Genomic DNA, 26,513 nt, shown 5'->3' on the forward strand with positions numbered 1-26,513 from the left:
AATTTTTAACAATACTTATATTTATAGTGGTATGTCACAAACTTCTGCAACTTTCCAATTGTAGAATAAGCACCCCGTGTATATGTTAATGGTTGAAACTGTAATTGTCTTCCTGTTGTGCTTTAGTTTGTAAACATCTGTTTAGGGACAGAAGTTAAGTTGTTTCCTTAATAAAATTTTTTTCTCATTTGTAAAAAAAAAAAAAAAAAAAGATAAGTGGTACACACCTGCAAATCCAGAACCTAGAGGCAGGGCGTTAGCCTGGGGCTGAGTAAGGCCAGTGGTCTTAAACCTCAGCCTGCCTAAGACTGACTCCCTTCATCTTTCTTTCTGGTTGTTTTTACCCTAGGAATTGGGAAGAACGGAGTAGAGCGGTTTTGTTTCCCCCTTGTGTTACATGTTTGCAAACAATTTAGAGTATTGGAATAAAAATTGCATGCCTAAAAAAAAAAAAAAGAGCCATGGCCCCTCTCGGAAGAAAGCGTAAGGCCAGGGCCGCGCCTATCGAGTCGGCGGACAAGCGCGAGAAACTGGCCGTGGTCATTGAGCATTGTACGAGCTGACGTGTCTACGGCCGCCATGCTGCTGCCCTGAGCCAGGCTCTGCAACTGGAGGCCCCAGAGATATCTGTGCAAGTGAACCGGTCCAAGCCGCGGAGGGGCAGCTTCGAAGTGACGCTGCTGCGCCCGGACAACAGTCGTGTTGAACTCTGGACTGGTATTAAGAAGGGCCCTCCACGAAAGCTCAAATTTCCTGAGCCTCAAGAGGTGGTTGAAGAATTGAAGAAGTACCTTTCATAAGAGCTTTCAGTCCCTGGAGATGTTGAAGCATTTATGATGGTGCATGGCCAAACTTAAGCTATGTACCTGAAGCCATAGTTTCTTCCTCACCAGAAGTGATGGTTCAGTTCTGAGGCAGATCTCCAGCAAGGCACTGTAAAAGTGTGTTGATTTGTTTAATAAAAGTTCAAGTATTTGCAAAAAAGAAAAAAAAAAGGGTTTCTACAGTATCACCAGATGCATGCATATACAAGCAAAGTTCCTCTCTGTAGCATCGGCATAACAAAATGGTAGAAAAGGAGCCTGTTTATAAGATAAAGTACCAAGAGATGAACACAATTATGCAAAACCTGAATGATGCTAAACCCCTGCCGAAGGGAAGGCAAGCCTCAGACAGGTAGGAAGCCATCTTCTGTACTTTTGGTTTTTATTTTATGTTTGTTTATTTATCACATGCATGTGCTCATGAATGTGCCATGGGTGCTTCTCTGGAGATCAGAGGGCAACTTCTGGGAATCAATACATGCTTTCTACCTGTGGGCTCCTGAAGACTGTATTCAGGTCATCGGACTTGGCAGCAAGTACCACCGCCCCCTGAGCCATCTATTTTCTTTAGTTTGTTTTACATTATAGACAACTCATCTGATATTTATAGGTTTACTGGGTTTCATGGTTATTTTTATAAATAGATGGATGATGCCCTCTGCATGTCACGTCTTTAGAGTCAGACCTATTGCTTCCTTCCATGAGTAATAATAAACAGGCTATTTATGTATCCTTTTCTAATTCCTTCTCCCACAACTCTCAGGGTTGTCTGGCAATGTGTTTTGTACTTTTCTTTGTACCATTTCCCCTTTCCAGTCTTTAACTGTATCCTTGCTGTGGAAACAGTGGAGTTATTGTCCTTGCACCTTTCATCCTTCCCAGCCTCCTTCTTTAAATCTCAGATAGTTAAACCAATAGCTTATTTCCGGGCACATAACATTCTCAATTTCTTCACTGCCTGGGCTTGCAATCACCACTGTTTCCTTTCTGACGTGTGTAGTGAGTCGTTTTCTTTGTTGCCTACTGAGTAATGACAGCTTTGTGCTGGATTCACTCCATGCATCTCTTTATTGTTATTGTTTATTTTAGCATGTTTTGTTTTGTTTTTGGTAGAGGGTCCATGTACAGAGTTTCGTGTACACCAAATGGGACTCAAGCTCTCTCTGCTGTGCAGGACTGCTGTGAGCCATTGGTCTTTGTGTTTTAGCCTCCTAGGTGCCTGGACTCCAAGCACGTAGCACCACAATGTCAGCTTTACCTTTTCTTCCTTCAGATTCATGGCTGGTTCCTACTAGCCACTGCTTCATTTCCTTCAGTCACCTTGCCATCTTTTTCTTAGATTACCCTAGCTTTATGAATTTCCTTTTAAAAGTGTTACAGCCTGAGTATGAAATGTCCCGCACAGACTCACACATTGAGTAGTTGGTCCCTTCAAGTGATTGAGTGAAACCACTGAACTAGACCATGGGTCTAGGAAGGAAAGGTTTATTTTGGAAAATTCACAACTGCTGTTGCTATCTCTCAGAAGGCAGAGAGGAGAGAGAGAGAGAGAGAGAGAGAGAGAGAGAGAGAGAGAGAGAGAGAGACCTACTTCACAAGTCTCTGAGCAATGCTGATTTTAGTCTCTTGTTTATCTGCCAGCCATCCTCAGTTCACCCTGTCTAGAGTCCAACCTGAGAAGAGTCCAGACTGCCATTTTGGGGTTTGGGCACCCACTTTTGGGAGGTGGTAGAAAGTTTATAAAATGGGAGCTGACCAATTAGACAATAGGTCACTGGGAGGAGGGGGGGCACTTTAAGATTATATGTATTCTCTGGTCCCTGGCCCCTTTCTAGTCATCAGTCTGCCATGAGATAAATGACATCTGCCTCCTGCCTCTCCGCTGTGCTCTTTCTCAGCATAGAATCGGGATTAGTGGAGCCAGGGATGCTGGCCTGAGCCCTCTGAAAACATGAGCCCGAACCAGCCCTTTCCCCTTTTTAAGTTGTTTTTGCCAGGGAATTTTGTATTTTGTCAAAGGGAAGCAAAATCTGGCTAATAGAGTTGGGGAATTCTTTGGCTACTTTTTACATTTTGTGAATGGTTCATATCTTCTCTAATTCTCTATATTTAATAAGTTAAGTTCCACGTTACCTAAACCTTTACCTAGAACACTAATATAAAAACACAGATGCAGAATAACTGGCAGGCATGGGAACTAATGTAGACCTGGCAAGGCATTCTGGGTAGGAGTTTGGTTTTGTTGAGAAGATGCTTAGAGTTCCCATGGTAAGTCTGTCTGTCCTCTCTGTGCTACTACTTCTTACAAGTGCAAAAGCTGGTAGGGGACCTCACAGCAATAAAGCAGACAGAATTTACACCTGTTTCTAGCTTTTTTTTTCTTTTTTTCGGAGCTGGGGACCGAACCCAGGGCCTTGCGCTTGCTAGGCAAGCACTCTACCACTGAGCTAAATCCCCAACCCCGCTTCTGGCTTATTTTTAATGAGTTTTTCTTTTTTTCTATTTTTGTTCTCCACCCAGCTCACATTATCCCAGTCTTGAGCTTAGAGTGGGAGTATCGAACACATACAAATTCATGTTATTTCAGAAGTAAAGCATGGGATTTTTTTGTAATCATTGGGAACCGGGAACAGAGTTTTGTTCAATTCGTGGTGATTTCTGTGGTAGGATCTTTAGAATCTACCCTGGCAAAAGAGAAAATCGAAAGAATAAAGCTCCCCAGAAGTGATTCTTGCATTGCATGTCCTTCCTTCTGAGACGTGCAGAGCAGGAAACTGGTATTTCGGGGTATCTGGAATGAGATAGTGGTCTTTGATCTTTCTGAGACTTTTGGGGGTCACTTGCTATTCATCAGGTTAAGTCAAATCACCAACCAGCTAGAAGGAAATAATTGGTATGACCTGACATTATAAAACTGTGCGGCTCAGGACAATCAGGGTCATTCTGATCAATAACAGAGGCAGACATTGCCACCGCCAAGAACATTGTGATAGTCACAGTTTCCAAGTTTCTATAATTGCTGTAAAATGTTTTCCTCTGTTGCCCAGTAGAAACATCTCTGAGAGTCTCTACTTCTTCGTATATTTGTGGCTCTCTGAAAAGATATACAAGTCCTTTGAATCACAGCATCAAAACTCCTGATGGCATTTTTGGCCTCCTCTTCTGTTCTGAGAGCCCTTGTATTCCATTCTGATGGGTCATGTGGAGCCCTAGCGCTTAGAAGCAGTAGTTTAAAGATCCCTGCATATGCCCATAAACTAAAATTTCTGGTAGGATGGGAAAATGCCACTGTTATCTGCCCAAGGGAACTCTGATGACCACAGAACTACAGTCTCCATGAGCTATTAATATAAGGCCTTTTAGATCATAAATGCATAGTTAAAGGCTACATAATCCATTGCAGTGTGATGATTAACCTCAAGAGTCAACTGATGAGTTCTAGAACCACCTGGGAGCCAAGCCTCTGGGTATGCTTGTGAGGGGTTATCTTGGTTACATTGTTTGATGCAGGAAGACTAGCCCACTGTGGTCAGCTAGGCTGAGACCCTGGCTTGTACACAGCTATTCATTGCTCTTCTTCCTGTCTGCAGATGCCATGAGGCTAACTGCCTTAATCTCCTGCTGCCACGATGGACTGCACTCTTGAACTGTGAACCAAAACACACTGTTTCCCTCTAAAGTAGCCTTTGTCACAGCAACAGAAAAAGTAACAAAGGCACATAGTTTTATGTTTTTCTTTTCGAAACCTTTATCCTGGATGATTATTGGAGTTGAAAAAAGTATTGGTTCAAATATTTACCCAAACTTCTGATTTCTTGCACTTTTGAATGGAAGCCGTCCTTTGTCCATTAGAATAGACGTCGAAACTAAATTTTCCTCAGCTTATGCTTATCAGCAAAACAGAACAAAACAAAAAGACAATTTCTGGTCCTATAGTGATAACATTTTTTTTTCTTTCAGGGTCTTTCTTTTTCCTGAACAACATTCTTTACTAACCCATTAAACCAGATACTGTTATGAGCAGCTGATTTTTTTTGTGGGTGTGTGGTAGTGGGGACAAGTTGGTCCATTTAGAAAGCAAACTGGCTAATTTCATCAACAAGAAGACTAATGCTTTAAAAACCAAACCAAAACAAAGTGTGTAAGGCTCTTGTGCCCCGGGTTGTATCTGAACAGTTTTGCTCATTTCTCCTCACAAGAGCATCTCAGAATGTTGCCCTTGGCACAATTGGCAATTCCCCAGTGATTACTTCAGAACTCTGTTCAGATCGTCCCTCCGTCCATTGCTCTGGCACATGAGCAGCAAACCTAACATCTCACCCTGCTCTGTTTAATTGAAAACCTCCCCGGGGAAGGCTTCTCCTCAAGCCTTTTCTTTTCTTTTTTTTTTTTTTCAGTTACTATTTATTTTATGTATATGAGTACACTGTAGCTATCATCGGACACACCAGAAGAGGGCATCAGATCCCATTACAGATGGTTGTGAGCCACTATGTGGTGACTGGGAATTGAACTCAGAACCTCTGGAAAACCAGTCAGTGCTCTTAACCACTGAGCCATCACTCCATCCCTTAAGCATTTACTTAATCAGACCCTGTGTTCCTTAGCTTGTAGCTGTGTCAGATGGTCTTTCTATTCTATGTAGGATACCAGGATCCTCCACAGCATAGATCTTTAAGGCACCCAGCATGCCAGTTGGCACACATAGCATACACAGGTGAACACATCCAGTATGAGTTGTCTTATAAAGGGCATTATGGTTTTATCTAGAGAATATGAAAACGAAGTGCAGACTTTAAGAAATACTTGGAGCTATCATAACAACCATTTTTCATGGAGCCAAGGTGTTCTTCTGAAAGAATCACAGAGCTGAACATAAAAGGAAAGATGTTCTTGCTGAGATCGGTTCTCTCCAAAGCACTACCTTGCTGCTGAGTGAAGCTAAGCACACAGAACTCAGGTCTAATTAAACAGGTATAAATGTCTCCTAGCAGCTCTACCTGTCTAGTTTGACTAATCCTGGTGAGGAAGAGACCACCTTCCTCAGCTATGTATATAGAGGTTCATGAAGTGACAGAAATAAATGATAGCCCCTTCTCCCCAAGAAGAACACTCTGCTCCAGTAAGCTTAAGTAATGCAATCTTCAAAGACTATTGGGTTGGGCACGAGTACAAGCTACTGCCTTCTTCTCACTGAAAGATAATGCTAACTTACATAGACCAGCCAGGAGTGGCATGTGCGTTCCAATGGCTCTTTTCTTCACCCTTTGCGCTCAATTAACTTCTGCCTCTGGCTCTCTGGTAAGTCCCTCTGCGACAAATTGTCTGTAGAACTACCAAATCCCTCCTGGAAATTGTCTGGAAATCACAATTCAATTTCGTAGTGTCCAGTGTTGTGTGTCTTTATAAACTCCTAAAATGGGGAATAGTCAGAATGGATAAGGAACTCCTGTGAAAGGTACGGCTGAACCAGGGCATGCCATCCAGCCTAGAAGTACAATATGTAATAGTAGGTCATTTGTAATTGTACCTGTAATTACCTTTTTGTTGGCAGCTTTCCTGTAATAGCTTGGTGAGGTGGATGTTGAACTTATCTAGTTTACATATACATAAAGCAAGCCAGGGACATAAGGACAGTGATGTTCATTATGACGAATGCTGCCACCACGTAGTATAGATGCTCAATACATATGGGATGCATCCCTCTTCTCGGATCTGCCCAAGGTACTCGGGATTGACATTAGCTTCAGGGTTTCCACTCCCCGCTTTATCATATTCTAGTTCTATTTTTCACTTACAGGAAGAGGCTCCAGTGGTCTTCATGCCAGTGTAAGCCTGGCACACAGTAGGAGTTCATGAGATGGATTAATGAACAAACCATCTCAGGAAGATTATTCAGTACTCAGTGGGTAACATGAATTCATGAACTTAAGCATAGGGAAAAGAACAAGGAAACAGATGGGAGCCTCCAGTCAGACCAAGCCGAGGAAGGGAGGACAGAGATGGGGGAACTTTGTAAGCCTGTGCAGGATAGTGGACTCCAAGCAGCGGTTGCCCACATACTCCCCACTGTCTTGTCTTGTGCACATATCTCTGCCCATTTTCTCCTGCAGAGTCCCCCTCAAAATACATGGAGGATGTAATATGTGAATATTTTGTTGTTACAGAAATAGCATTTTTAACACTGAAGGAATTGAATGCATTTATATCTTATGAGTAAGGAAGATGGCTCAGTGGTTAAAGCACATATAAATGTGAGGACCAGAATTTGGATCCCCAGAACAAATGTAATTGCCAGGTGTGTCGGATGACAGGCCTGCAGTTCCAGCACTGGGAAGGTGGAGAAAGGGGTGCCAAAGACAAGCTCAGGGCTATATCAACAAGCTCTAGATTCAACTGAAAACCCTTTCATCCATGAATAAGGTGGGTAGCTGAAGAAGACTGCCAACGTTAGTGCTGGGTCCTCACGTGCACACTTGTACGCACACGTGACTGCACACATCCAAGCACCCATTCACACACAGGTACACCGCACATACATAAACAGGAGGGAAAGGTGGTAGGGTGGCAGGGTGAATCGGTGCTCAGGGACTGCTGGAGTTGAATCAGGTTGGATGACTTTAGGCAAGTCCCAACTCTCTGTGCTCAGTTTCCTGTAAAGTGCAGATGAAGTCAACCACAGTACCTGACTAATTTCAAATGGTGATCTTTGTGAGGCCCTTGTAGCAAATACCACATAAAGGTGCATCAGCTCTAGGCAACTGTCTTCAGGGGAAGGAGAATAAAGATGCCATGATGTGTGTCAGCCACCAAGGCCTCTTGTTTTGTTGCAAACAAATATGCTATATTTTATAACTTTGGGGGAGGCGGTATGCAGAAGTCTACTGCTTCCACCTGGGATTTACAGAAGTCTGATTTATTTGTCTGATCGAGAACCTTCTCTCAACCAGTGAGACATCCGAAAAGAAGCCTGCAGTTGATTACATGGATGGCTAATTTTATCATAGCATTGGTGGAATATTCATTGGGAATTGAAGAATCTATTCTCTAAACAGCGTGGCCCACCATTTGTTGGCCTCTGAAGCTGGGGGTTGGAGGGATGGGACTGGTTTTCCATCTATCTAATTGCTACCCATAGGCACAAATGGCTCCGTTTGGTTTATGAGTGTAACGTTTTCACCTGCTCCAGGGAGGGAAATGGCGGCTCATTCCTTCCCTCTTCTCCGTTCTACAAACGACTGTTCCTGGTGGGCCCAGCATCCGTGTGTACATTTGGATTCTGGAATTAACAGACTCCATGCTTCTTATGGGCTCATTTGAGTTGTGCAGGAGAATACACAAGAGGTCAGTAGGGGCCGACCTTCCTTTTGTCACAAGGATATATTTTGAGAACTTTGTTTTGTTTTGTTTTGTTTTTTTCTTCTTCTAAAGTAGAGGATACCTTGCTGATGTCGAACTAGGAAGGAATTAAAGTAACATGAGAGGAAATGAGCAGAAAAACAAAGTGATTGGCGTCTGAGGATAAAAATAGACTCTATTAGCCAAGTGGTCAGGTTGGTGAAAGTCAGAGCTGGAGTGAGCTCCTGACCCACACACCACCCAGAAGGCAGATTTCTGGCTGGAAGTCCTGCTTGGTTAGGGCTTCCTGGAGCCTTGCATCCTGTTATTATCAGAGACACTCCTGCTCAGATGTTCTCCAATGAAACAAGCTTTGCGTCCTTTGAAGAGTCAGGGAGAAGCATTTGCAGTGAAGTGCTTTGTGTTGAATTTGAGGGAATTCAAGTAGAATGTCACTAGACAGGTTTCATTCCTTTGTCCTCCTAATAATTATCTAGACTACCTCATCTTTGAGAACCAAGCTCTAAGTCCTCCCACACTTACGGCAGATATGGGACTTATGGGACATCAGTGGGAAACCTGTCTTTAGTTTACGGACCTCCCTGCCTGGTGTTTACACTTGAGTGCTCACCCCTGTGCTCACCAGACTCCTGCAGTCTGGTGAGCACAGCTCAAGCTTTCTGGCAATCTCCCAACAGTAATGCCATTTGTCCTTCAGCTGGAGATCGGTTACTAGCATCGTGACACAGAGATTAATGCAGGTTTTCCTGGTCTTAGTTATATCTCTGTTTCTGTGATGAAACGTCATGACCAAGGCGACTTATGAAATGAAGTGTTTAATTTGGGACTTACTGTTCCAAGGGTTAAAGTCCATAACCATCATGGTGGGGCACATGGCAGTAGGCAGGCAAACATGATGGTGGAGTAATAGCTAAAAGCTCACATCTTGAGACACAACTGCTCATGAGTCCGAGAAAGAGACACTAAAATGGTGTCTTTTGAAACCTCAAATAGAAACCCCAGTGATATACTTCCCTCCCACAAGGCCACACCTCCTAATCCTTTCCAAACCGTTCCACCAACTAAGGACCAAGTATTCAGATATCGGAGCCCATAAGGTCAATCTCATCCAAACCGCCACATCATGTTTTGCTTGATTTCTCTTCAGACAAGGCTCTGAGGTCTCCAAACAGCCAGCATGTCTTACGAGAAGACATACTCCTTCTGCTTCAAGTAGTATGTGGCTTTCTCAACCGATGAGCACTTGAAGACAGTATGCTGTCATCTTTTCATTATCTGCTCTCTTTGAACAGAAACGTGCCAGAAAGCCATCACAAAACCATGTATCACATCTCCCGTCCTTAACTTCCAAGTGCTGACAATGTCCTTAATGTTGTAAGATGACTCATTGGCATAACACAAGCTGGTGATTGTTATGAAGGCCTTGTGAGGTACGGCAAAACTAAGGAACAGAATTTAATTAAGCAGAAAAAACAAATGTATTGAAAAAAAACAACAAAAACAAATTTCTCAAATGTTTTGGAAAGAAGATGAAACGAGACCCTTGCTTTCCTAAGGTATCAGATCTGCACAATTTACCTAACATTTCTGTAACCAATACACACGTCCTCGTCTAACTTGTCTTGAGCCTTTGGTAGCACAATAATGACCATGGCTTCCCATTTCTGTTGTGCAGAACTTTTGAGAATAGCATCCTTTAAAAACACAATATGAGAGTAGTATCTTACCAATTAACAAACCCATAAAACATCCATTATCAGACATGCATTATGCACCAGACACGATGTTTTTAAGAATGAATAGGATAAAAGAACCTCATGACTTAGTAATTAAAATGCATTAGGCATGTAGCCAGCATGGTGTGTGAGGTTTAAGTTATTTGCAACATTTTTAAAAAGTAGTGATCTTTAGGAAAAACAGGACTTGTTTCCCACTCTGTAAGTCTGAGTTTGGGCTACCGGGATAATGACCTCCCACATGCAGGGGCTGTTGGTCAAGCCCGGAGTCAGGCTGGAGCTAGAAGTTTTTCTCTTCCCTACCACACTCCTTGTGCGATCTCATGAAGTTTCCACTTCTTCATCCAGAGCATGGACAACCTGCTCATCTCACACAGTCATCATGGAATCAAATGAGGCAAACCCTGGAATGTCTGAAGAACATGCCAGATGCTAGTTGGCTCCACAAAGAAGGGGATCTGGTTTGTTTTGCTTAGTTCCCCGTCATCTAAAGGGATGCCTGGATCTTGATACACATATGATATATAGTTACTGAATGACGGCTACACAGGGTAACAGAAGGAATTGCGCTTTCACTTTAAACAACCCAAAATGATTGCAAATCGATTCTTTGCTGTTTTACAAAAGAACATCTCTTTCTCCATGTACATTATCTCCATCTCTCTGTTTCTTCTAGCATCACCGGGCTGAAAGTAATCTGCAAAAGCACGATGTCTGTCCTTGCATGGTGACTTTAATGCCCTTGACTTTGTCCTTACCTTGTGCTTGTGTATCCAGCTTGTTCCAGATCATAGCCACTGAGGAGGTGCTGTTTGGGCCACCCAGTAGAATGTTTCTCTCACTCATGTGAACCCTCCTACCTAAAGCCACCAAACAATTCTCCTGCAGATTTCTTGTGTCTAGACTGAATGGAGTGATTTCTCATTCATAAACTTAGGACACTAACTATATTTCCGGTTAATAAGATAGGAAAGCATTGTTAAATGAACAAAAACTTTTACTAGTATTGGCTTCTGCCATGCTGGCTGCAGGCTGAAAATGCTGACAGGTGTAAGATAAACAAGAGGGGACAGAAGGATAACTACTTTGTCAGTTTCTTTGCTGAGATGACTCAACTGAAACCAAATCAAAAGTCTAAAGGCAGGTTTACTGGGAGGCAGCTCCCGGGCGAGTCCACGATCTCACAGGTGGAGGGCAGTGAAGTCACGTGTCTAAAGTAAGGGGGAGGGGAATTTAGAGATTTGGGGCTCGGGTGTTGACAGGTGAGCTAGGCAACCATTAAATTTTGCCCATATAAGGTAAAAATGTTAATCCCCCCGGGCTGTCATTTGTGAGTGAATAGCCAGAAATGCCTAGACTGAGAGAGATAATGCGTTAGCCTAAATTTTCTCCCTGTAGGCAGGGTTGGGGCAGAAGAGCAAACAGGTTTCTTAGCTTGTGCAGGGGACGTGCAGGAGTTCCAGCCAAACGCTTTGCATTTTGTCATGTCTGGCATTACACAAGACAGCTGCCATTTCAGCAGTGCTTATGGTAGAAGAATCTGGCATCTACCGAAAGCTCCTCCAAGAATGAGTTAAGTAAATCATGGAACACACTCGGTGAAATATTAGCACTACTAAAAGGGTCTGTTTGCCTGGCATTGGCCTTGCACGCCTATAATCCCTGAGGCAGGAGAGCTGACAGTTTGAGTCCAGCTTTAGCTGCATAGCATGACTCTGTCAAAAAAAAAATAAAGTTGTTTATAGACATTATATAATAATAAAATACAATAAAGTAATATTACATGAAAAAAAATCAATAGTCTGATTTATGGCTACCACAGCTGCACTGTCTAGGCACTGTGGACATGGCCTTGCCTCACACTTGCCTAAGCTTTGTAGAATGCTGCCCGTCATTGGTGGTGATGTAGCGTGAAGGACAGACGCCATTTTCTTCCACTGCATGTTGCTGCTATCTTTAAAGTAGTTAGCAATCTCGATGTCTCTATTTAATATTTCTGAGATTTTATACACTATTTACACACATATGTATCTATCTATATCTATCTATCTCTATATCTATAATGTATATCTATAGGGGGACAATGTGTCTTCTCACCGTGATCCATCTTCACATTTGGCTCCGCAGAACAAAGACATGGATTCTAGTGGAGCCGGAAGTGTGAAGAACCATCTTTGAGATCATCTGGGAAGAGCTGACTGCTTTTCCCACATTCTCCATGTTTCTGTGCTTGTAAACATTAGTCTCTCCTTTGCTTATAGGGGGAGACAATGATCCCAGTTCTTGGAAATAAGTATTTGTTTGCCATTATCCAGCATAGCATGAAGCAGTTCAGGATGTTATCGTCTTCTTTTCAAAGACAATTGTAAAACTGCACTGTATTAAAATATATGTGTGGGGGCTGGGGATTTAGCTCAGTGGTAGAGCGCTTGCCTAGGAAGCGCAAGGCCCTGGGTTCGGTCCCCAGCTCCGAAAAAAAGAACCAAAAAAAAAAAAAATATATATATATATATGTGTGTGTGTGTGTGTGTGTGTGTGTGTGTATTTATGTGGATACTTATATGTGTGTATACACATGTGTGTGTATATACATTAAATGTGTTGTACTTGCCATTTCAAAGCTCCCAAAGCTCATGACTGAACGCCACACATGAATCGAAAAGTGTTAGCTGTTTTGTCTGCCTGGTGTCACAGTCCGTGGGTGGATGTCTGTGAGGATGTCTAGTGGAGGAACAATAGGACTAGAGACAAAGCAGATAGTTTGAGTCAATGCTCAAGCATCGGACAGGAAACACTGGGATTCACAGGGACTGTGAGTGAGATTCTGCTAGGTTATATCTTGTCCTGCTGTGTGAACCATAGAATAAAAAGGAACAGCTTACAAGTAAAAGCTAAGAATACAGACTTGGCAATGATTGTGCTAATTTGAAAAGACCCACAGAAAACCGAGGCTAAGCAAATTAAACCCAATTTTGGACAAAAAATATAAGAAAAATATTATACTAAGCAGTAACCCGCAAACTCGATTGGGAAAACTGGGGACTACTGCAGGAAGTGGGGGAGGGGCTGATTGACAGGAGGGCACCGAGCATGTGTGTCTCACAGTCTAGCTTGGGCTTTTCGAATGTTCACCCTCTTGCTTGGCTTCTGAAACTCCATAGACAGCAGGAGGAAACTGTCCTTGAGGATTTTACTTTATTCCCTTGGGTAACTTTTGCTAGCACCTTATGCAGAAGTGTGTTTCTGCCTTTGGTTTACCTAGATGACAGATTATCCTAGACGAAAAAGAAAACAGCCAAGTAGGAGTAGTATATGTATCATTTTATGCATTCTGAGATCTGAGAGGCATAGTCGTTTTTCCGTCTCACTACTTCCTTTCGTTGGCTCTAGCCTTGCTGTTGAACACAGTGGAATGTAGCCAGGTTTCCAGGGCCAGACACATTAAGTGTTCGTGGTGTATCCTCAGAGACTGGTCTTGGTTTACTGCTTCCTCCTGTGCTGGCTGACATAGGTCCTAATCAACAGGGAAACAAAACGTGCCACCTCGAGTCTCCAGCCAGCAATGAATGTCTGCTTCTGGCATCCTAAGAGCTGAGAGCTGTTCCCCTCAGCAGCAGGGACCGGAGCCCATTCATCCCATTTTCTCTCTACTTGCCTTCCTTATCTTCTCTACCTCTGCAGTGAGGCCTCTGGGTCTTCTCCAGGCTCATTCTGTCTCCAAACAGTTCTTGTTTACTTGGATGCCTGGGTACATCCCTGATGGGCTTCATTGCTGGTTTTCATTCTTATTTCTTCATGAAAAACTTTTTAATAGGTGGTATCATCCTAAGCAAATGGAAGGGAACAAGCTGGATGCTTTCTTTCATATCTGCCTCATCTCTGAGAAAAATTTCCTTATCTCCAGAAGGGCACTACATAAGGATGCTTTGGATGAGTAAGTGGATGTTCAGTTCTTCCCACAGTATTTTCTTGATTTGTTTTCTTACTCTTTTATCCAGTATCTTATTTCAGCAAATATTTTCTCCCTCAACTCTGTCTTCAAGTGTCTTCTTTCTTGGAAAGAGATGCTCTCTATCTTTAAAAACGTTCTCTAACCTGAAGAGAAAAACAAAACAAAACAAAACAAGACAAAACAAAACAACAACAACAAAGAGTAAAGGCTAAGCAAGAACATCACGGCCCGATACTTCGCATCTCATTAATTTACTCTTTGTGTTGGCTCGACCCATTGCTCCTGGTACCTGATTGAGTTAATGAGCCAACAGACACAAAGAGCTCCAACTGTGGCCGTACCCGAACACTAAGACTTTAGTGTCTTTGTTGGGAGACCTGCCATTGGTCTTTCCAGTAAGACGACTTAGCTTTGATGACCAGCCCTCCTTCCACTATGACTTTCCTTAGGCCTGTGGTCCTGACCTCCTCTTTCTTTCCAGCTTCTTTGTCAGGGCTCCCTGTGATCATATGGCCAGTTTCTTACCAGCAACAGTCTGGCCCCAGTTTCCATCATGTGCCCACTCTGACAAGATTCATGGCCATGATCACTGTTGTAGATTCTTGTCCTTAGACATTGTTATTCAACTCCCCATACGTTCTACTCCTTCTTGTTCACCTCCTATTTCCTAGCTGCTCTCTCTGACATCAGCACTTCTTCCCACTTCTGTTCAGGGACCAGCTTCACTAATACCTTGCTTCAACTACTCCATCGTCCCACTGCTGTGTAGGCTTAGATTTTTCAAAGCCTGCTTTAATTAGGGTTCTTAAACACTTCAACCTCCCTTCTAGCCCACTGACCAGAGGTAGAAGAAAAAAGAAGATTAATTGGGAAAGGGGGTTGGGAACCTGTTCAGAAGTAGTTCTTTGGAGCAGTTCCAATCTTTATTGTTGGGACATCAGCACTCCAGTCCAATAGCAAACACCAAACACGAATCAGTAGCAGTGGCTAGATCTAGCAGAAACCACAAGGGTCCATCAAATTTAAACGAGTCAAGAGAAGTGGCGAGAATCAACCAGAATACCATGAGAAATTCTTTGGTGCATTTCTCTCTATGAAGCGAAGACCAGCAAAGACCAGTGAAGACCACAAAGTGTTGCAAGGCGTAGCAATGCCAGAATGTCCTCTCACTGTCTGGGGAGTTATATTTATATTCTTTCAAAACATCACACACCCTCTCAAGTGACCACTCCAGGAAAGCATCACATGCCTTCTCATGTGTCTGCTTCAGCAAAACATCCTCTTACAAGATAACTTCTAGAAAAATGTCACATGATACAAATGAGCTTCCAAAGAAACCAGGAATTTCCACTTCACTCCTGCATCTCAAGTTGTATTCAGATTTCCATTCCTACATTCCCACAATGGGTTTTAGGGGCATATGAGCAACGTGAAGGTAGATGTGGTATGATGACATGCCCACGCAGGGCAACCCCTTGAGATTTAAAGCTATTTGACTGTCATCTTAAGTTTCTCAAATACATTATCTTTGAGTTTTAAGTTGATGTCATTTGTCTACTGGGCCTGACCATAACAAAATACCACAGTCTGGGTAACTTGAATAATAGAAATTTATCTCCTCACAGAGACTAGAAGTTCCCTCAGAGGGCCACAGACAGAGCTCTGTGGCAGATATCTCTTCTTCACTTTGGATGGTCAATCTATTCTTGTCACCTATGCTCATATCCACCCACTGTTTCTCTGTGAATTAAGTTGTTCTTCTCGTGAGAACACAGGTTATATGGATTAAGACTTAACCACGTGGCCTTACTCACCTCTTTAAAGGTCCTATTTCAGAATAGTCTCAAGTATTGGGGATCAGGATGCATGAATCTGGGATTACACGACTTAGCAGTTAGTGAAGTCAATTGGAGCAGTGGAAGACTCACACACCGAAGGCTCATTGTCTCAGCACACTGTGGTCTTATTCCCTGCTCCCTCCTCATGAGATATTTTTGTCTATCAGCTTCCTGACTCTTGGCCTGTAGCTGCACATTCTATTCCCACTTAGGAAGTATTGGTGAGGGGCTGGAGGGCCCCACCATTCTTGTTTAGGGATGATAACACCACTTAATGGAGGCACTGGCAGGGCTGAGTCTGTGTCCTTCCAAAATCCAGGTGTCCTGCATATTCTGATATGAGCATTTGGTGCACAGATCAAGATTCAAGAAAGGAACCTGATGTCCCTAGCTTCTGTCCCTGGGCCACTAAGCCTTTTTGAAAATTTGACTAAAGCCTTGGTGCTTCTCCTCCGAGATGGCATGTGGAGATGACAACTTTTCACACATATTCAAGGATGATGTATTCTATGAAAGTATTTCCTAGACCTCTGTGATCTGGGCCCATTGGCCTTACCAGGTCATCTGCTGTTGCTGTCAACAACCACACATCCCCTGTCCTCACCCCCATCTCCCACCCACCGCTAAGTCATCCCCAGTGATCAAAGCCAGTCTCCAAGTTCTTCCCACTCATCCAGCCTCTGTGGTTTTCATAGGCTCCTCTACAGGCTTCTGCAGTTTCCTTCAGTGTATCAGGCTTTTGTAAGTCCTTCTTCCTGGTGAATCCTTACTGTCAGTTCCCCTTTCCAAACACTGTGGGTGAAACAAAGAGTTCCTGTAGGTTCTCTCTCTCCACGAGCCTCTTTTGTGACGGTCAGAATATTGGGTTTTGATTACTTCCTCGCTCCTCTTTCCCTTTTATTAGATTTTGAGGGTAAGATCTGTGAGCTAATCATTGCAATTTTCCTGGCAGCTGTTACAGAGCCGAGGCAAATAATTGCAAATATCTGTAGAAGGAACAAATGAATGAATGATTGGAGGAGAGGAAGTATGAGTTCCCGATGAAGATAATTTCTGCATTGTGAGTGTGAATCCCAGCAGCTGTGCTGCTGAGTAGAGTTTGTGACCTTGGGGGAAATGAGGCACAAGCCTCAGTTTTCTGATCTCAGAATGGGGCAAACAGAACTCAGGTCAAAGACAAACTGTTATCAACCTTTATGAATGGGCAACATCCATTTAGGAAAGGACAACTTTATGAATGGACAAAGATACATGTAACTTAGCCTTGTCACCAGCTTTCCTTGAATTGGAAAAGACAGTAGATCTGCAACTTTGCAGATCAGTCTGCTGCCTGTAATAGAAGCACACCCATTAAATACCCCCTGGATGCAGAACATGATCTCCTACAGAAGGCCTGGAGCAGGTCTCTGGGAGGGCTCAGGGTATGCACGCTGAACTCTAGAGTTGAACGGAGAGGTGCTATTTGAGAGGTTTCAGCTTTCAGGTTGGGAGTTCATTGCTAGTGCTAGGGAAGTGGCCCTGGATGAAGTGCTCGTGTGAGCTTGTGGACCTGAGTTTGGATCAAGGAGCATGTGTCTGTAACTCCACTCCTTCAGTAAGAGAGGGCACAGCACAGGCCTGTAGACCGGTCTCAAAGAAGGGAGGAGGTGAGAACAGATGCCAGAGGCTGTCCTCTCCCTTCTGCACACTCACTGTGGCACACATGAGACTGCAAGCACACAGGGACATGCACACTCACATGCACACTCCTGTGTGTGTACTTACCGATCCGGAGAAGAGTTCCAAGCAGAGCAGCGAGGAAGGTTGTCTAGACCTGGTGCTTGAGATGGACTTAGAGGGAAAGGAAGAAAGCTAGTGACTCTGGGAGAAAGAAGCAGATATAGACCAGTAGTGACAGACAGCTAGAGATACCTAGGAGGAGCATCCGTGCTTCCTTATCCTCCTGATGTTGCTTTCTGGAAGGCTGCGGTTTTGGCTTCTGAAACTAGTGGTTAGCACAATGTTCTTGGACTATCCATCTTGTGCACTCTGGCCCTCTAACTCAGGAAAGACCCACTGCTCTCCACAGTTAAGGTGGGTACTGGCCTGTTCAGTAGCTGGCACTCAGCAGTGGCAGTTGTGTCATGACACTCCTCTGTGCAGTGTCACCAGGCTCTGACAGTAGTGGAGGTGTCATTGCTTGGGTGACGGGTCACATCCCCAGAAACAGAATTCTGCAAAGGGAATGAGTCAATGTTCAGTCTTGGGAACCATGGACCACTCTCACTACGGATGTTAAAATGTATCATTTAGAATCAAGCTGCCTCCCAAGGGGGCCGGAGAACACACAGAGATGCTGCATAAACAGTGAGGCTAGTTTTTAAAAAGATCTCTGAGTCAGCTTTCCCAGATATCATTTCCAGGAATCCTTTTCTGGCAGCACCTTCCCATGCAGTGCTCCCTGCCTCCCTCCCCCTTTCCCTGTTGGGTTTCTTTGTGTAGCTATCCTGGAACGCTTTCTGTGGACCAGATTGTCCTCGAACTCAGAGTGCTGGGATTAAAGGTATTCTGCCATTGCTGCCAGGTCTAAGTTATTTTTTCTTTTTATTCTACTTTATGACAGTGTATTTTCTTCTTTTTTCCATTTTTCTTTTTTCTTTTATTAGATTTTTTTAAATTCACATTTCAGATGTTATCCCCTTTCCCAGTTTCCCCTCCAGGAACCTGCTAACTCATCCCCCCTCCCCTGCTTCTATGAGGGTGTTCCCTCACCCAACCACCCACCCCTTCCTGCCTCCCTGCACTGACATTCCCCTACATTGGGGTGTTGAGTCTTGGCAGGACCAAGGGCCTCTCCTCCCCACTGATGCCTGACAAGGCCAGTCTCTGCTACATATGTGGATGGAGCCATAGGTCCATCCCTATGTTCTCTTGGGATGGTGGTTTAGTCCCTGGGAGCTCTGGTTGGTTGGTACTGTTGTTCTTATGGGGTTGCAAACCCTTTCAGCTCCTTCAGTTCTTTCTTTAACTTCTCCATTGGGGAGCCCATTCTCAGTTCAATGGTTGGCTGTGAGCATCCACCTCTGTATTTGTCATGCTCTGGCAGAGCCTCTCAGGAGACAGCTATATCAGGCTCCTGCCACCATGAACTTTGTCTCCATATCTCCTCCTATGAATATTTTTGTTCCCCCTTTTAAGAAGGACTGAAGCATCTGCACTTTGGTCTTCCTTCTTCTTGAGTTTCATGTGGTCTGTGGATTGTATTTGGGGATTTTGAGCTTTTGGGCTAATATCCACTTAACAGTGAGTACATACTGTGTGTGTGTGTGTGTGTGTGTGTTTTATAATTGGGTTACCTCACTCAGGATGATATTTTTTTAAAGATTTATTTATTTATTTTTATGTATGAGTACACTGTTACTATCTTCAGACACATCAGAAGAGAGCATTGGATCCTATTAAGATGGTTGTGAGCCACCATGTGGTTGCTGGGAATTGAACTCAGAACCTCTGGAAGAACAGTCAGTGCTCTTAACCTCTGAGCCATCTCTCCAGCCCAGGATGATATTTTTTAGTTCCATTCATTTGCCTATGAATTTCATGAAGTCATTGTTTTTAATAGCTGAGTAGTACTCCATTGCATAAATGTAAATTTTCTGTATCCATTCCTCTGTTGAAGGACATCCTGATTCTTTCCAGTTTCTGGCTATTATAAATAAGGCTGCTATGAGCATAGGGGAGCGTGTGTCCTTTTTATATGTTGGAGCATCTTTTGGGTATATGCTCAGGAATGGTATAGCTGGGTCCTTTGGTAGGACTGTGTTTAATTTTCTGAGGGACGGCCAGACTGATTTCCAGAGTGGTTGTACCAGCTTGCAATCCCACCAACAATGGAGGAGTGTTCCTATTTCTCCACATCCTCACCAGCATTTGCTGTCACCTGAGTTTTTTATCTTAGCCATTCTCACTGGTATGAGGTGGAATCTCAGGGTTGTTTTGATTTGCATTTCCCTGATGACTAAGGATGTTGAACATTTTTTAGGTGCTTATTGGCCATTCGGCATTCCTCAGCTGTGAATTCTTTGTTTAACACTGTATCCTATTTTTTTAATAGGGTTATTTGATTCTCTGGAGTCTAACTTCTTGAGTTCTTTGTATATTTTGGATATAAGCCCTCTATCAGATGTAGGATTGGTAAAGATCTTTTCCCAATCTGTTGGTTGGCATTTTGTCCTAATGACAGTGTCCTTTGCCTTACAGAACCTTTGCAGTTTTATGAGATCCCATTTGTTGATTCTGGATCTTAGAGCATAAGCCATTGGTGTTCTGTTCAGGAAATTTGCCCCAGAGCCCATGTGTTCGAGGTTCTTCCCCATTTTCTCTTCTATTAATTTCAGTGTATCTGGTTTTATGGCCATGGACCCTTCTCATGTCGCATGCATGTACACACACACACACACACACACACACACACACACACACACACATACACACACACAAGAAAAGTATATGCTAAGGGACATCTTAGAGCCTGGCTCTAAGGCAGTGTTCTTTTCCCAACACAAGCCTGGTTGTTCTCTCACCTCCTTGTTACACAGTTAGGCTGGCTCTTAACACCCCCCACCCCCACCCTATTTTCCTTTTGTATCATTGCCCACACCTTACTCATATAGCCCTAGTTGTATTTATTGGTAATGTTTAGTGTCTATCTCTTTCTTTCTTTTTATTTTTCGGGGCTGGGGACCGAACCCAGGGCCTTGCGCTTGCTGAGCTAAATCCCCAACCCCAGATATAAGTTTTCGAAAGCTGGTGTTTGGCATACAAATTGGAGGAACAAGCAGACACAGAAGAGAGTCATGACTGTTAACTTAAGCCTGCTCCCGGCCCATTGCTAACTCTTCCGGATCAATCTGGAAGGTGTTTGATGCCCCTTGGCATCTGCACCTGCACGTTCAGTGCACCTCTCTGTTCATGTGGCCCCAATTCATCTTGATCATCTCATGAGAGCTTGTACCCAAAGCTGGCCCTAAGACACCCAGAGTCGGAGAGGGTAAAGTATCCTCGGACATCTTTTCTTTCCACGACCCAGGGAGGTGTGGGTTGTGTGTGGAGGGTGGCTCCTCCTGTGGATCCCAGAGGTTGGGGAGGCATCTCAGGAGCTCAGCCACAGCCTCTGTGCCCAGCACCGCCTCCTCCGCCGCTAGGTCGCAAGCGCGCATCTCCACCGCACCGCGGCGCAGGGAGCTACTTGCACAGTTCAGTCCACTGGCGGTGGCGGCACAGCAGCGGTGAGGCTCGCGCACCGGAGGAGCTGGACCGTGTAAAGCCTGCGGTAACCCGGGGCAGGACGGGGTCTGGGGGTAGCCTGGGGTTCGGGTGTTTTTCAGTCTGCACCTGTGTTGGGATTGGAGTGGGTGAAGATAAGAAGGGTGGGAAAGAGTTACTGGGGTTCAGACGGTACCCAGAGCAGCTTACTGGCCTTTTGAAGGGCCCCCAAGTTCGAAGCCTGCCTTGCTGCTGAAGTCAGCCCTTCCGGCCTGAGGAGTCAGCAAATCCTGGATATAGCTTCTCGGGCTGAGCTGAGCATCCAGGGGGCATAGGGCGCCACGACCCAGCCACACCCTCTGCTGCAGGTGAGAAACTTTCCCGCCGCCACCAGGGTCTGCTGGTCTCTGCAGCGCCTCCACAGAGCCTCAGGGGCTGGGGAACCTGCACCTCCAGACCAAGGGCGTGGTCCCCCAGCCCCAGGATGCGTGCCCCCTGCAGTGAGTCTGTTTCTCAGGACTAACCTGCGTTGACAGGTTTGTTTAGATTGGGGAGCCAGCGGATGGTGGGTCACCTTACGGGTGAGACTGCAGTTACAAGTCCCTCCTGCGTTCTTCTCTGCCCCGTTCTGTATACTGAACCGGGGAAGGCCTTCCGAGAGCAAGTGCGACAGAAAACTGTTCTGATGCTTCGGTTTCCACACGCTTTAGATGACATGGAGCCCCGGATATTGTAACTCGATTTAATCTGGCAACGATGAAGCAATCGGGAATGTTTTGAGAGCAAAAGAAGCTTGGAAGAAGGTGTCCCTGGCGATCCAGGGAAGAGGGAGGGAGAGAGAGAGAGAGAGAGAGAGAGAGAGAGAGAGAGAGAGAGAGAGAGAGAGAGAGGAACTGCCACACATAAATTAATCCTTACGAACTGTCCCCTCCCCCAAGTAAGTAGCAGTATTTCCAGCACACAGGTGAAAAAAAAATAAGACAGCTAAATACATTTTTTTAACCCGACTCCGTAAGCTAACAGTGGGGGCGGAGAGAGCTCTGGAAACTAATGCTGTGATTCCAGGCGTGGAGCACAGCAGCAAAAACAGGTACAAGAGAATGGCCTGGGATGCGAGGATCCATCCCATCAGACCGGCTCGGATGTTTACAGCAGGGCGGTGATACTGACCTGACGGAGTGGGGGTGGGAGGATAACTAGCTCCTTCAGGAAGGCAGAGGCCAGTCCAAACTGCTTGGAGAGGTCTTGAAGTCCGAAAGGGGCAGTGTGAAGACTGAGTAACCAGCCTCTGGAAGAGTGAAAGCGTTTTAAAGGCACCTCTGCACAGGTGTGAGGGAGGAGACTTTTCTAAGGATGGAAACATCGCCTCCCAGAACAAATGCTTTTAAAAGACAGCTCAGGACTACCCGGGAAAGCATTCCCACAGGGAATTTATGGCTAACTGGGCTGTGGATGAGGGCTTGCTATCTCTGCGTTTGTACAAATGTGAGTGATGAGTCATTAGGGTAATGGTGCTAGCCTAGTAGATAGCAACCAGCATTTTGAAAACATGGATCTCAATAGAAGAGAAAACATCACTACTGAGGAGAGCCAGGGTCACTATCAGCTTGTGCGCGCACTCTGTGTGCATGTGCATTCCTGTGCGTGTATTTCCATGTTGTTCATCCTGCTGTTTCTACATTCCTAGATTGTAGAAATGCCTAATGCCTCATGCCTAATGCTTGCTCTCTAGGCTGAGCCACCTCTGCTCACACAGGGTCTTCTTTAACTTTGCAAATGACATCATTTTCACATCCTCCTAGTTTCTATTAGCTGGCAGAAGCTGGGACATTTGAGCACTCAGAATCCACCTCTGAACGCTTTTGGATTTGAAAGATCTGCAGAGTGACGGAAACTTACTGAGATGCCTCCTCATCTATGGTCCGTCTCCTTTAGTCTCAGGCCAAACTGCCTGTCATTCCCATGCACCAGAGAACCTACAGATATATTGGGTAGTCACCAACCTTACCATGGTCGACAATATAAAGTGCACCTAGCTTCATAGAATCTTGGGGGGCAACCTCCTGCTAAATTAAACAACAGGCCAGGTTGGGGGTGGGGTGGAGGCCGGGTTAAAGTGAGTAAGTAGGGCTCTGTCTCTGTGCCTTTTCCTTCTTGGTGCCACTTACTCTGACGAAGATATATGGTTGTGGGAGTCACTGATTAAAGTCGCAATAACTATAGATCTGAGGGAAATGTGTCTGCAAAAGATATGAATCCTAGAATTTTGGGTACGCAGGTTGAAGCTCTACATCAAGGTTCAGAGCAGTTTTAAAATAGAGGACTCAGGCTGGAGAGATGGCTAGGTGGTTAAGCACACTGGCCGCTCTTCCAGAGGACCTGGGTTCAATTCCCAGCACCCAAACTGCCTATAATGCCAGTCCTAGAGGATTTGATGCTTCTTCTGGCTTCCCTGGGCCCTGCACACACATGGTTGGTAGAGTACTTGCCAGGTGAGTGTGGTCCCTGAACTTGGATCCCTAGCACACACATTAAAAATGCCAGACATGGTGGCTGTAACGCTACAGAGGGAGAGACAGGAGGCTTTGCTGACCCACGAGTCTATGAATCACTGAGCTTCAGATTTGAGAAAGATTCTGTGTCAAAAAGATGGAGAGCAATAGAAGACAGTGCCTTACACCAGTCTCTTGCTTTCCTGCACAAACATGCACACACATGCATATGTACCCCCACACATACACATTTATGTGAACACACATACACATACATACACACACACACACACACATACATGCACACACGCACACACGCACACACGCAGTCAGATGAATTGCATAGCTTATAAATTCCATTGCTTTGGAAACTCGAGTACAGGGATATGTGTGAGGCCATCATGGGCCACACAGTGGATCCTTGTTTCAAAGAGTTGGGGGTGGAGGGAGAGATAGAAAGAGAAGGAATGAGATGAGATTACAGGTTAGTTCCTGCCTGGTGAGCCACATTCTGGTGACAGACATCCTGGGGTTTCAGTCGTCTGCCAGCCAAGTGAGGTCTTAGAGACCAGCTTTGCATTTCATTGATAAAGACTTGCCATTCCTTAAGTACATTTGTGTGGAGCTTCTCAGATGTCAGGAAGATAGCAGTGTTGGAAATGTACTCCAGGACGTGGGACCGTAATCATCACTGTGCCCATTTAACAAAGGAAGAGACAGAGACCCAGAGGAGTAAGGTATGGATGCTTAGTTACAGAGTCCATAGGCAGGAGACCTGAGGTTAGAGCCAGGCTCGCCACCAGCATTACCTGTTCCCTCCGTGTGGTTTAGGTTCAGAGGAGCCCAGGGTCTACTCCACTCCATGTTCAATTCTGAGCAGCACCTATTCAGGGGTGAGGGGCCACATCAAAGAATCTGCAGGAAGGTGGCTTGAGACAAAGATCTGGAGGGACAGACAATAACCTGGCAAAGAAGGGCCATAAACAGCCTTTGAGCCAGTCCTGAGATAGGTGGCTGCATTCCCAAGATTGGTGGACAGGACTGGAGAAGAGGGGTTCCCCATAGGATTAGAGGCAAGCTGAATTTTGTCTTCCAATGCTCCCATTCACTTGTTAGAAAGCAAGAAGAAAAACAATCAGAAACTAGCAGGCAGTGTGATTCGTAGATAAAGTGAGGGCACCAAGGTAAGCTTTTTGACTAAGGTACACACTACCCACTCCAAGAATGGGAAGATGGCCGAGTTGGCAAAGTGCCTGCTTGGCAAACATGAGGACCTGAGTCTGGATCCCCAGAATCCATGGAAAAGGCTGGGTGTGACAGTGTGTGCTGTAGCCCTGATTCTCAGGGTAAAGGTGGAAGCAGAGACAGGTGGGCCTCTGACGCTCATTGAGTCCAGCTCAGTCTGTGAGCTTCAGGTTCAATGAAAGACTCAGTCTCGAAAAATAAAGGTGGAGAGGAAGGCACCTGACATGGACCTCTGGCCTCCACACACATAAGCATACATACACAGATCATAGCACCTACAGAATGTGTGCATGCATGCTTGCATACCCATGTGCACACATACAGGCAGAGAGAGAGAGAGAGAGAGAGAGAGAGAGAGAGAGAGAGAGAGAGAGGTGGATTGACGGTATAGCTCAGTGACAGAACATTTGCCTACCTTAAGTGAGACTCTGTATTACATCCCCACCACCACAAAGACACAAAAGATGACTAATAATATAAGCATTGAGAGAATAGGCTGTTGAAGAGATATCTTCAGAGAGAGCTGCTGAACCTGCATATGTGCCTCCTGAACGTGAAATTCATGAGATGTCATGGGCAGCTCGATCTACCTCCCTTGTTCAAATGTGGTAAGGAAAGGATGCTTGGACATTTTCTGGGACCATGAGGGACCAGCTGGAGAACGACAGCACAGGAGCAGGGAGTTTTGAGTGGAGGAGATGATGAGGAAGAGTGAGCCACCGGAAAGAAGACAGGTGTCACTGAGCAGCTCAGAGACTAAGGCCAGGGTAGTCCTGCCTTCCTGCTTTGAACTTGCGTGGGTGAGAAACTGTCCAGCAGCTCAGCCGATGATGGAGAAAGAGAAAAGTTCTGATCCCAGGCGGGAGCACAGCGAGGTCAGCCTTCATGTGTGGACACTGCAGTTCTTTTGGGTCTCAGAAGTGGCTGTGTGAGCAGAAGGGCAATGCATTCTGTGGTGAAAGACAGAGAAGGAGAGTCCATTTCAAAGGGTCTTGGAAAACAAAAACAGGCAAATACTGGGGCAGGTGCCACCAAATGTGGCTGCTCAGAATATGAGGGTCTTTAATGGCTGGATTAGAATGGGAAAGAGTAGCAATCTGTCTGCCTGATGCTCTACTAACTTCTGATGGCTGAAGAGTTAGATGTGGGAACAGTTAGGAAAAAATACTTCCTTAGCCAGTATTTCAGAGACTCCCATTGGAAAGAGAGGCTCATCAGAATTTAGGGGGGAGGGAGAGAAGAGGGGAGAGAGAGAGAGAGAGAGAGAGAGAGAGAGGGAGGGAGGGAGAGAGAGAGAGAGAGAGAGAGAGAGAGAGAGAGAGAGAGAGAGAGAGAGAATAAACAATAAACACAAGGAGAGAAGTATCCTGCAAAATTGCGGACAGTACCAAGTGTGCATTTGTCCATTGTTTGTGGTTGAAAATGACTTTTGCCTTCATTTCATTTTCCTAAAACTGTGACCTTTCTTCAGACAGCAGATAGCAAAGAAGTGGGTCCGTCAGGTGGGGAGATGTGTTTTCCTTAGAACACAGTTAAGGTTTCATTTTGGGGGAGACTTAGATTAGTGTCCATCTAAGATGATGCTGATACAGTCTAAGGGGCCTGGGGTCTGGATCAAGTGCATTTTCTCTACCAGGCAAAATCGGAAGCATTAGCAGGTGGTGGCAGAGAAATCTGAGATTTGCCCCCACCCCCATCCAGGGTTGGAAGACCAGATAGGGGACTGGTAAGTGTTGAGTGACTGTCTTGATGTAGCCTTCAACTTGTTGAGCCAGTCCACCAGCAGGGGGCCTTCCTGCGGGACACAAAAGCTGCCAGGCCTT

At 45.0% G+C, this 26,513-nt stretch overlaps 1 protein-coding gene across 6 annotated transcripts in view; it reads left to right on the top strand.

Annotated features, from left to right (window-relative positions):
- The first annotated feature begins 1,107 nt into the window (after positions 1–1,107).
- Positions 1,108–26,513, top strand: part of Mrap2 (melanocortin 2 receptor accessory protein 2) — a 56,343-nt gene continuing 30,937 nt past the window's right edge. Inside the window, exons 1-2 of one of the 6 annotated variants that reach the window (XM_063265792.1) lie at positions 20,888–21,020; positions 21,177–21,321. The gene's annotated coding sequence lies outside the window, so the exon portion shown is untranslated. Of the gene's footprint in view, positions 1,177–20,879; positions 21,021–21,176; positions 21,322–26,513 lie in introns of those variants that run through there. The other 5 variants (XM_006243487.5, NM_001108774.1, XM_006243488.5 and 2 more) reach the window with 5 other exon arrangements.

Source organism: Rattus norvegicus, chromosome 8, assembly GCF_036323735.1.
Source record: "Rattus norvegicus strain BN/NHsdMcwi chromosome 8, GRCr8, whole genome shotgun sequence".
NCBI classification, from domain to species: domain Eukaryota; kingdom Metazoa; phylum Chordata; class Mammalia; order Rodentia; family Muridae; genus Rattus; species Rattus norvegicus.